Genomic DNA, 12,700 nt, shown 5'->3' with positions numbered 1-12,700 from the left:
AACAATATTAATGAGTGGATGACTAATGTTACAACTCCATGCCTACCCAAAGTTGAAGCTCCCATGCAAGAACTGTATGCTTACTATCCTTAAAGATTGCAATGTTAGGTTCTAAAGATTTAGGATTAAATGTTTAGAGTCCTAATTTGTATATGTTGGCAAACTGAGAATAAAAACATGTCTAGAATAAGTGTTAGACATTGCTCAAAATGTTTCAAGTCGAGTATCAACAATATTCAAGTTACAGGAAAAAGAATTAAATTTCAGTGAAGCTCGATCAATCAAAAATCAGGCCTGACCGATCGAAAATCACAAAAAAATAATTTCTACAGAATTTAAATTAGGCCTAAGCCCGCGAAAACATTTAGGGTTTCAACCCAACATTCCTAATTATAAAAGGAAAACCCGAACTACGTTTTAAAGACTCTTGGAAGACTTGTGAATTACTCCCGTGAGATCTGAGAGGTTCTGTACCTTCTAATTCTACAAGTGTCTACCAGAACAAGATCTACAATCAAATACTGGTGGAATCTAGTTGCTACAAGTTCAACAAGTGGTGATCTAAAACCTTTGAGTGGGATCTCAAAGTTATAAACGTGGGAGCTTGTGTGCTGCAAATCCAAGAGAGAAAGAGTCTGTGGATTCAGAGTTTGCGCGTGGTCTGTCAGTAAGTTACTACTAGAGGTAGCAATAGATTTAAGGTTAAATCTTATTGTAAAAACTTTAATTCTCTATTAGTGGATTTGTTTACCTTGAGAATAGTTAGGTCAAATCCTCTCTAGGTTTTTACCTTGAAAAGGTTCGTTTCATTAGTTTTCCTAGGTGATTATATCTGTGTTATTTACTTTTCCGTTGTTTGCATGATATGATCTTTCACTATTTGACTTGGATCTCATAATTAACCTAAGTAAACACTTGGTTAATATATTAGGTTAAACAATCTGTTTTAAAGGGTCTAAACAAACAAACACGCAAGATTCTAGCATTGTTATGCAAAGTGGAAGGAGAGAAAGCAAACTTAGAACTCAAGAAGGTCGTGTTTTTGAACACTCAAGACAAGGGAAATGAAGAGAGGGAGGGGTACTTCTCATAAATTATAAATTTCCTCGCGTCCCGTACGTCAATAAAATTAGATCTGGCGTCAAAACGAATCAAAGGCATGGGAGAGACAGAACTAAGGAGAATGAAGGCATCGATATCAAGCAATTGGGCAAACAAGCAGCATGTAAAACTTATTTTGAAAAGATTAAACACGTAGAAGCTTACATAAAAAACTAAGATTCATAACACATAGGCCAAATTTTTTGCATGCGCACCTCACTATTAATAATATGCATGTTGTGCTTTATTTATTTTCCTTTGCCTTCTGTTAGTTTTAAGTACCAAATTAAATTAACCACTCAGGAAAATTTTGAAGGACTAAATTGTATTTTAACAAAAAAAATGTGGGACATTACTTCAGCTGAATTGGAAATAGAGACCTGTGGAATTTTCATTCACAACCAAAAGAATATGTGGTGTCCTGATGTTAGCGTATTGTCAGGGTTGGAATCAAGGAATGGTTAAGATTCTCCCTGGAAATTGTAAAGGCAGCAGATGCGGAGCAGTGTGCAGTGCAGAAGACAAAGGCTACTGAGCTGCAGAAACGACATGTAGTTCAGTAGCACAGTTGTAAAACTACCTATATCTTAGTGTCAGTTATTAAGAGCTGAGTTAGTTATGGTTAATGGACACGTGTACAGTCAAGATTAGATCATCTATTAGTTTGTTAATCCTGCTGAAATTATGCTGGTTAGTCAGGATAGATTAGCTATAACAGAGTATATATGTATTGGGATATTGTAATGTATTAATTAGTGTGATAATACAAATCTCAATTCTTTTGGTTTCTCCCAATTCTCTCTACGAATCAAGGTTTTCTTTCATGGGATTAGAGCCATCAATGGTGTCCTCTGCAAGTTCAACTTCCTCTGCTTCGAGTTCAAGCACAAGTACACACTCATCAATTTCTACTCATGGAGTTAATCCTTCGTTGCTGCTTCTATCTAACATGGCAAGTATGATGACAGTAAAGCTTGATTATAACAACTATTTGGTTTGGAGACACCAAATTGAGGTGATTTTGGAAGCTTACTCAATTATCAACTTCATTGAAGACAATCTTGAAGCTCCAAATCCTCTTCTCAAGGATAGCTCAGGGAAGTATACCACTGAAGCTAATTCAGACTATATTCAATGGAGGAATTGTGGACAGGCACTATTCACTTTCATCAATTCTACTCTCTCTCCATCAATCTTGGCTCTCACAGTAGGTTAGAAATCTGGTAGAGGAGTCTGGAAGATCTTGGAGAAACATTTCGCTTCTGTTTCTCGATCTCACATTCTTAGCTTAAGGAATGAATTGATGAGCCTTAAGAAAGGTTAAGAGAGCATGAACTCTTTCTTTCAAAGAATCAAAGAAATTCATGATAAGCTTGGTGCAGTGGCAGTTTGTTTTGATGAGGAAGAGCTTATTCATTTAGCTCTTTAAGCTTTGCCACCAGAATATGATGCATTTTGCTCTGCTATACGAAGTAGAAGTGATGTGGTTACACTTGAAGAGATGAATACTCTACTCAATGCTGAAGAAAGATCCATCAAGAAAAGGTCTGATCTTTGAGATTCATCTTCTTTTGCTATGGCAGTTAATCAGTTCAATCAATCTTTCAATAGAGGAAGGGCAAAGAATTCCAACAATTATGGTCGTGGCAATGGAAGAGGTAATAGCAATGGTCAATTCTCTAGTGGTCAATCTAATTAGTTTACTACTGGTCAGTCTCAATTCTTTGGCCAATCCTACAATGATCAAGGTCAGTTCTCCCCTTCCCAGCCACAATCCAAGTCTAATTTTCCACAAGGTCAGAGGCTAGTTGTCAGATCTGTGGTAAGAATGGCCATACTGCTCTGGATTGCTATCACAGGATGAACTTTGCCTATCAAGGGAGACATCCCCCAGCTAAACTTGCTTCAATGGCTGCAAGTTCAATGGATGCACATTTAGGTCCTCCTTCAAACCAGAATTGGCTTACTGACATAGTGCTTCTAATCATATTACACCAGACTTGGCTCAACTCTCTTTACATCAACAACCTACAACTTGTGAGACTGTTGCAGTAGGCAAGAATTACCTGTTACTCATATTGGGAATGGTAAGCTTTTTACTCCTTTACATAATTTCAACCTTAATAACATCCTTAGAGCAACCGCATCAGTCCGTGCAAATTTCCTGTCTATTTTGCAAAAAAAAAAAAAAACCTACTTTTTCTATTGTATACACTCATTTTTACAAAACACCCACATCTGTTTGTCTATTCTATCATCTATTTTATTTAAACAATCATTTTCCTCACTTTTTATTATTATTTTATCTCAAACTCTCTCTCTCCACTCACGAGACTCTCTTCATTCCCATTGAAACTCTTCTCTCTAAAACTCCTCTCCATCACGGTCACTCGCCGATCCAAGCACTGAGACTCACCAATCCAAGCGCCAATACTTACCAATCCACAAGCGCTGATCCAAGCACCGATACTTGCTAATACACAAGCGCCGATCCACTCTCTCTGTGTTTGTTGGTGTGTCCGTGTGTGGGTGTGTTTGATTTTGTGGTGTCAGGGGTTGATTTTGTTGTTGATTTTTAATTTTTATGGTTGAATTTTTATTTTGTGTCTGTGGGAGTGTGTGTATCAGAGGAAGAAGAAGATGATGAGGGAGAGAAGATGCGTTAGTTTTGTAGATGGAAAAGATAGAGAAAAAAAGGAGTGAAATTAGAAATTATTAAAATATTAGTATGCAAATGTTACAGTAACCGTGAATATATGCACGGTTACTGTAGCACTTTTGCATTTATGCACAATTTTACATCCACTGATATGTGTGTTTTTTTGGTTGATATGTGTAAAATGAATTACTTTTTTGTATTTTGCAAGATTTTGCAACCACTAATGTGGTTGCTCTTAGGATACCACAGGTTGCTTCAAATGTACTTTCAGTGTATAAACTTTGTTTGCAAAATAATGCCTTTTATTATTTTGATGCTTATCAATTCTCAATTCAGGATTTACCTATGGGGGAAGTCCTATATAAGAGGCTGAGTAAAGATGGGGTCTATCCTATACCACCCTTTGCTTCTGATTGATCTTCGTCTACATCCTCTTTCAATTCGAAGTGTTTTGCTACTGTTATAGGCTTTGCTTTGGCACCAAAGACTTAGGCATCCTCGTTCCAAGATTTTACATTCTACCTTAAATGATGTACCTTCTGTTACCATTTCTTCTTCTAGTGACAATTGCTCACAATGTGTTTCTTGTATAAGTGCTAAGATGCACAGATCTTCTTTTCCAAAACATGTATCTAGTACTACTTTTCCTTTGGAATTAATTCACTTTGATGTTTGGGGTCCTACTCCTTCTGTTTCTGTGCTTGATCACAGGTTTTATGTGATATTTGTTGATGATTTTACTCATTTTACATGGTTGTTTTTGCTTAAACAGAAATCTAATGCCTTTAGTGTGTTTGTTCATTTTAAGTCTTTTGTTGAGAATTAGTTTAATAGCAAAATCAAAACTTTAAGGACTAATGGTGGTGGTGAATTTGTTAAATGAGCAATTTAACAAATGAGTAATTTTGATCTGTTTTACAGAATTAAGCCAAGCATGATAGCAAAGATGGAAAAGTTTTATGAACGATTAGTAGCTCCTAGAATGCTGGAGCTGATGAAAGTCACTGGTGTGCTGTGTCATGTAATCAAGACATTTCTTGTAAATTTGTACCGAACAAGGACTTGGTGTAACAAGCAGGAAAGGTCTTCTTGGTCATGCTCATGAGTCATGCCTATCAGTTCTGTGGCTTCAGCCTCTTGGTTCGATCACTATCACAGGCTTAGGATTTGAGATGTTTCCACGGAGAATCTTAACCATTACAAACATCAAGACACACCACTTTTTCTTTTTTTGGTTGTGAATGAAAATTCCACAAGTGTCTATTTCTCATTCAGCTAACGTATTCCCACACGCTTAGGATTTGAGATGTTTATTTTTATTGATGGTCATGTGCAACTGTGCAATTTTTTTTTTTTTTTTTGAGATAGTTTCAATCAAGGACGGAGTAGGACTGATATCGGGTCGGGCCGGGTCGGTTTTATTACCACCCGCGACCCGCCCCGATAACAATCGGGTTTATCAGGGAGAAACCTGATCCAACCCAAAAAGTACGGGTCTCGGGTCAGGTTGGGTGGTTGGATATTGGGTCGGGTCTGTCCTTTTTTAAAACCAAAAAACACACCGTTTCTGCAATAAAACTCTCTCTTTCTCTCTCTTTCTCTCTCTCCTATGGTGGCTGAAAGGTAAAACCCAAGACGATGAACAAGGCTGAGTCTCCAACGAAAAAATGCTTTCAACAACAACAATAGCATACATACAACCATTCACCACCGCCGCATGTTAGCACGTACCACTCCTTTTAAGATTTTTCATTCTCGTTCTCTCTCTCTCACGATGCCGCCATGTCTAGGTTCGTCTCTCTCTCTCTAGCTCGAGATTTTAGGGTTTAGTTTCTCAAATTTCGGATTTTTTTTTGGGAGTTCGAAAGGAGCTTGATTGTATATTGCTGACTCGTTCCTCTATTTTTCTTGGAATCTTGCGAAACTCAGTGCAAATATCAGTCTTTTTTTTTTTTTTTCCTGGGTTCTTAGAGTGTTTGATTTATGGGTTTTTTTTCCCTCTGGGTTCTTAGAGTGTTTGATTTATGGGTTTTTTTTTTTTCTCTGGGTTCTTAGAGTGTTTGATTTATGGGTTTTTTTTTCCTCTGGGTTCTTAGAGTGTTTGATTTATGGGTTTTTTTTTTTTTTTTTTTTTTTTTTTTTTTTTTTTTTTTTTTTTTCTCTGGGTTCTTAGAGTGTTTGATTTATGGTTTATCTTTGCTATTTTAATCTAATATTAGCTGATTTCCTTTGTGTTAATTGAAATTATTTAAGTGTTTTACTTTTCTATGATGGTGAATCTTAATGTATTTTAGTTTATTTGAAATAGTTCATAACGGGGTATTGGATCGGTTTCGATTGTCTGATACACAAGTTGTGTGTGTGCGTGTTTTTTTTTTTTTTTTTAAAGATCGGTCGGGTAAGGTTGGACCCGAAACCGACCCAAACCCAAGGCAGACCCGAATATTAGATCCGAACCCGACCCAAGCATCCGTTCAACCCGCCCAAAACCCTTCGGGTCGGGTTGGGTCGGTCGGGTGGGCCGGGTTGGCCGGATCTATGCTCAGTCCTAGGACGGAGTCAGGACTAAAGTTTCAACCGAGGACGGAGTCAGGACTTGGAGTTAGGGGGGCGGCTTTGTTGCTCACTGTGTGCAACAGCTCTGGCCTCTAACTCTACTGCTTAATCATTGAGAATTTTTTTTGGTGTCTTTGTTGTGTGCATGCTGGATAAGGAAAAAATTATTTTGTTTAAAACTTTTTAGAGGGTCAGGTTGTTTGTTTTGTGTAAAATTAGTTGATGAGGCTTAATTTTTTTTTTTTTAATTTTACTATTGGTAATTTTTGTTGTTGAGCTAATTTTTTTGGACTTATATATTTTATTTTAAATTTAAACTATTAATTTTTTATGGCCTTTAAAAGGTGGAAAATGCTAAAGGTACAAAATTTTTACAAATTAAAAGATCTTTAATTGATTTTTTTTGCCACAAAGATCTTTAATTGATTTTTTTTAATTAAATTTTTTTATAATATTTGACAAATAACAGTGATTTTTTTTTTTTTTTTTTGAGGGGAAAAACATAGACCAATAGATTAAGAAAGACTGGCTAAATCAGCCTAAAATACAGAAACAAATTGTGGTGGAACATTTTTTCGATGAATCAAATTAATTCATATAATGAAAATCTTTAAATAGAGGCAGATCTAAATTTCCTAGGCATCTAAAGACTAAGCCTTTTTTTTATTGAAACCACAGAGAGAAAATACATCAGATCTTTAAGCCAAGCTAGAAATATGATTGCTGAATTAACGAAAATAGTACATTAAAGACATGATTGCTGAATTACACAAATTATTTGCTCCAATTTAATATATCATAAACTTGACAAACTATGCTGGCTACCTTCATAATAAGTTATCAACCTTGTGCACCTGTGGTAAAGGAAGATAAATTTCAATAAATTAGAATAATAAGCTTTGAATTCCTAAAAATGATGTAGTAGTGACTTGTGACTGAGCTGTTCCCCTACAATTTAAAAGATATTCATTAAGCCATTACCTACAAGGCTACAATTAAATTGGTAAATTAAGTATCAAATTTTTTTTTACACCTTTAAGAAAATTAAAAATGCAAGGAAGTTAATTTGTAGAATTATGAAATCCAAACTCATTTAATATTTACTAAATTACACCAACCTTAAAGTTTTATGAAATGACACTCCCCTTCTTATATTTTATGAAATGAAATATGACACTCATTCCTTAAGGTTTATATAAATGTAATAGTTAATACATATCTCAAGGGAGGGGAGTGTCATTTTTTCCAAGTTTAAATAAGAATATTTTTTTAAAATGAAATATTCTATTAGTGAAATCATAGTTTGAGAGGCTTGGACTTAGTTGTTGCATTTATATAAATCTCAAGTGAGGAGTGTCATTACGATAAATGTCAATGGAAGGCGGTGTACTTTACCCTTTAATATTTATGGAATTAGCAATCCATTTAGTTAGAAGATATCATACATATCTATCATAAAAAATACCTAATACTTAAATATATAGTTCTATATACAAACATAATCTAGAATTTCTTACAAAAACTTAATATTAGTTCAAATATAAATTTCAATGAAATTTTTTTTTACCATGCTCTTAAAAATTGTTTGTTAATATCTTTAGTTGAAAATTTTAAATTTGAAATAAATTTATTGCATCACAATAACAAAAATTAATTTAATGAATCAGTTAAGAATGATCTATTTGCATACTCTTACCAAGTAACATGCTTGCAAGACATTTTGGAAAAATTACACTTTACTCCCTAAATTATATCTCCTTTTACACTTACACCTCTAAACTATGAGAATAAACATTTACCTCCTTAAACTATGTGAATGCACACTTTACCCCATAAACTATATGTTTATTTGAGAAAGTTTTTTAGCCTTAGTTAAGAATGTTATATGCATCTAATTATGTTTATTATATATATATATATATATATATGAGAGATTACATAATAATTTGGAATTTTAAACAAGCAAGATTTCTCCAATAAATTAATTAGTTAAAATTTGTAACATTTACATGTCTATCACAGCAATTTAGTACATGTGCCGATAATTTAAGCTTATGTCTTTTATAGGAATCTCTGTCTAGATTAACAGGGGGCGTAAGCCAATTTCTTGTGATGTCTCTTTAATTAATAATGGAAATCACCCAAATCTCTCTCTCACACACCCAAAAGAGAAGAAGAGGAAGAGTAATTGGACTCATTCCCAATCCTATGTATAGTAGAATGAACTAATAAAATTTGAAGTGGCTCCAATCTTTTTAGTTTTGCAAGATGGACAGTGGCTTTCTAATTGCTATATGATTCCCTTAAACATTTGGAATGGCTTTATTAAGTTAATGAGATCATGTGGTGTGGGTGGATACATTACCAAATTCTATAAATATATATATATATATATATATATATATATCAATGAAAAAACAAATTTACCTGTCGTGCAGACTCATTGTCTTTGTATACTAGTTTTAAGAATGCTTTCTCGAATTTTATGAAGATTAAATACAACAGTACCGATGTTCATCCTTTCGCTTGGAAATTCTATGGAACAAGCAACTCCAATTCCAAGTATCAAAATCAAGCATTCTTGAATTTTGGAACTTCCATTTTGATCCTCATTTCGAGTGTTGTTTATCCTCCTCATTTCTTCCTCTTGCCTTTCCCAAAGAAGATTAGGATCTATAATGTCAATTTTTCGTTCTGACAAAGCTACTTTGACAAAGTCAGGAAGGTTTAAATTATCTTGAAAAATGCTATCAGTAGGTCTCTTTCCTATGAACATCTCTAACAATAGTATGCCGTAAATATAGATGTCACCATATAGTGACACTTCATTTCCCATACCATACTCTGCAATTGCATGTAACATATCTTGTAAGATAGGCAAATATTTGTACTAGAAAAAGAAGGGAAAGAAAAAAAATCTCACAAGTAATAAAGGTTTATTTTCAATGGCATGTAATAAGAAATAAAAATAAAAATAAAGAGAAGTGAAAATTCGTTATGACACATTTTATCTAGGGTCAGCTTTAAGCCTAGGCCTAAGGTTCTGTATGCATAAAATTTCATAAAAGAGTCACAAGGACCACATCAAAAAAAAAAAAAAAAACTCCAAAATATTATTTTTAAAAAGAGAAAAAAATGGGTTTGGTATATTTTTTTTTTCTTCTCACACCTCCAAGAAGGCTGCTAAAATATAGGTAATAGAAATCCAATTCAATTGAAACCCTAAACTGGTTTGCAAAAATAAAATTTATATCAGAGTGTTGATTAAGTTAATTAATTATTATTAGTTGTACAAGAGACGTCACTAAAACCTAAATACAATAGCTAAATTAGTAATTTGCATCTCAAAAAAGCAAAAAAATTGATTTAAAAAAAAGTTAAATAGATATTATTTGATTTGTATTTAACTATTTTAAAAAATCTCACTTAAAATTATTGCCTTAGGCATCAAATTGTATTTCGTCGGCCCTAATTTTATCTTCTAGATACAATACATCCATATTGAATCTATCATTTCATGCTTGAATTAATAGTAGGAAACTATGGGAAAAAGAAAGAAAATTAAATTTAAGAAATGTAAAATATATTTACTTGGAGGAGTGTAACCAACTGTTCCTTTAACCCCAATGGAGCTTGATTGATTAGCAGAACAATCTTGGGAAACATCATGAAGGAATCTTGCTAAGCCAAAGTCACCTACATGTCCAATTAGGTCATCATTGAGAAGAACATTACTGGGCTTGAGGTCACAATGAACAATTGGTGTTTCACAACGATGATCAAGATAATCCAATGCACTAGCAACATCAATGGCGATATTCAATCTTTGAAGAAGACTTAACTTCCTTGGTTCCTCAATAGCCTCATTTGTTCTTGGATTTGGATGCAGTTACTCATCTAGATTGTCGTTTCCCAAGAACTCATATACCAAAGCTTTAAAATCATGACCTTGATAGTCAATACCTAAACATGTTGTGAGCACCTTTTCAAGATTTCGATGTCTGATGTTTATTAGAGCCTCACACTCAGCCATGAAACTTTTGGAAGCTCCGCGATGTGAGAGGTTAAGCACCTTGACAACAACCATATTTCTACCTTGATCAGGAATTACTTTATACACGAACCCAAAGCTACCCTTACCAATTAAATTAGTAGAAGAGAATCCATTGGTAGCATTTAGGAGACTTTGGTAAGATACATTCAAAAGGAAATCTATTGAATCAATTGAGGTATTTTTCTTCCTTTCTTTTTTTCTTAAAGAGCAAAGAAGTAGAAGCGATAGAATCAAAGTTACTCCAAAAAGCCCAAAAAGTATAGAGATTATTAATTTCACAGTACGAGTCAACTTCTTTTTGATTTGTTGTATTTGCACTTAGGAAGCTGAAACTTAGGTATGCCGCCACAGAGCTCACCATTTCCTTGAATTGAAGTTGCATTTGCGTTCTTGAATACCCCAGTTGTTGGTACCTCCCCCTCGAAATGGTTGTATGATAGATTCAATAATTGTAAGAAATCAAAGCTCTCCAAAAATTTTGGAATCTTGCCAAAAAAATCATTGTTAGAAAGGTCAAAATGTTCAAGACCTCTTAATGATTCCAAAGATGAAGGAACATCCCTTTGGAAGAAGTTTCTTCTCATGGCTAGAAACTCTAGCTTTACACAACTTGCAAGACTAGTAGGAATTTTACCAAATAACATGTTTTCATAAATATCCAAATGTTCTATATTTTTTAAATTTCCTATTTCCATGGGAAGGACACCGGTGAATTGGTTGCCAGACAAGTCAACACTGTTTGGTGAGAATGATAGACCCAAAACTTGCAAGGATATGATACCGCTAAGATTGTTATTTGGAAGATGAAAAGTTATCAAATTTCGACATTGACTTAGACTAGAAGGGATGCTTCCCTGAAGATTATTGTCTTCTAAATACAACTCCAACAAATTTTTTAAGTTTCCAAGAGAGGATGGAATATTCCCAAAGAAATTATTTTGAGATAAATCCAAATATTGTAATTTCTGAAGGTTTCCAATTATAGAGGGAATGTTGCCTGAAAATTTATTGTTCCACATTTCTATGTCCTCAAGGTTTATCAGATTTCCTATCACATTAGGAATCTTTCCTAATATTTTGTTATTATTAAAATAGAAAAAAGTCAAAGTAGTTGAGAAGTGGCCAATGCATTCAGGCAACTTTCCCCCAAAGTTGTTGGTATTAATCTCCAAATCTCTTAGATTGGTGGAATTTGTCAAAGAACAAAGAAAACTCAAATTATCTGCTCCTCCATTTCCAAGATGGTTTTGGGTTATGGAAAACAACCTCATTTTATTTAGCTTCTCTAATGAAGGAACCTTTCCAGTGAGTTTATTACCACCCAAATTCAATGTAAATAGATTCGAGGCATTAGATATTGAAACAGGGATAGATCCAATAAATTGGTTGTTGCTTAGGGTAAATGTTTCTAAATTTGGTAAGGTGATACCTATCCGACGGAAGATGCCCTTCGATTTGGTTATTTCCTACATCAATAATTCTTATTGAAGAGATATTGAAGAATAAGGGATGAATTGTGCTAGACAACTAATCTTTCCAAGTTGTTAATTAGATTTATTATGAATAAAACTTGTTAAAACAAACAAACATCCATATCCTGTCAAAATCATGCAGTAGAAAAATAAATAAGACAAGATATGATGACCCAGGAAAACCAATGAAACAAACTAGTTTCACTGTAAAAAACATGAGGGGAAACCTTCCCGAAAAGCAATTTACTATAGTAAAGAGAAGTTTTAGATTTAGTACAAAACCTTTGTCCCTAGACTCTACAATCCCTGTAGATGAACTCACAGCAAAAACCTTCTAACGTTTCAGAACCTCTGAACTCTTCAATATATGAACGTCACCCTTTTTCGATTCATGGATCCCAGTATGTGACTAACTCCTTTACACAAATCCCAGTACGTGACTCACTCACCAACTTGAAGAAGATGTTGGCTACAAAGTTCTTCACTTCATCAACAATGAAGATCAAGAAGCACTTAGTTACAAAACCCTAAGGCGCAAAGACACAGTAGCTTATTTCAGAGAGAATAAGGCATCGTCACCTTTTGCATATGTTCTCCTTGTATTCTCTCATGTGACAGCCTCTAAAATAAGCCTTATATAGGTCTAGGGTTGTGAGAAAAGAAACCCTACACATACATGTCATCATGGGCCGAAAATCAGATCTAAAAATCTAAATTCCCGTAACCTCGATCGATTGGGAGGTATCGAGGAGGTGTCGAGCTTTAAACTTCGACAGATATAGCTATTGAGGAGCTGTCGATGAGACAGGAGCTTTCTCGATCGATCCACCAACTATCAAGAGGTGTCGAAATTGCGAT

General features: G+C 34.3%; 1 pseudogene; it reads right to left on the bottom strand.

The window, feature by feature from the left end:
• Positions 1 to 8,756: 8,756 nt before the first annotated feature.
• LOC115984777 lies at positions 8,757 to 10,403 on the bottom strand (annotated as a pseudogene).
• Between the last annotated feature and the right edge of the window lie 2,297 nt (positions 10,404 to 12,700).

This window comes from Quercus lobata, chromosome 4 (genome assembly GCF_001633185.2).
Source record: "Quercus lobata isolate SW786 chromosome 4, ValleyOak3.0 Primary Assembly, whole genome shotgun sequence".
NCBI classification, from domain to species: Eukaryota; Viridiplantae; Streptophyta; class Magnoliopsida; order Fagales; family Fagaceae; genus Quercus; species Quercus lobata.
This window is presented reverse-complemented; position numbering and strand designations above follow the sequence as displayed.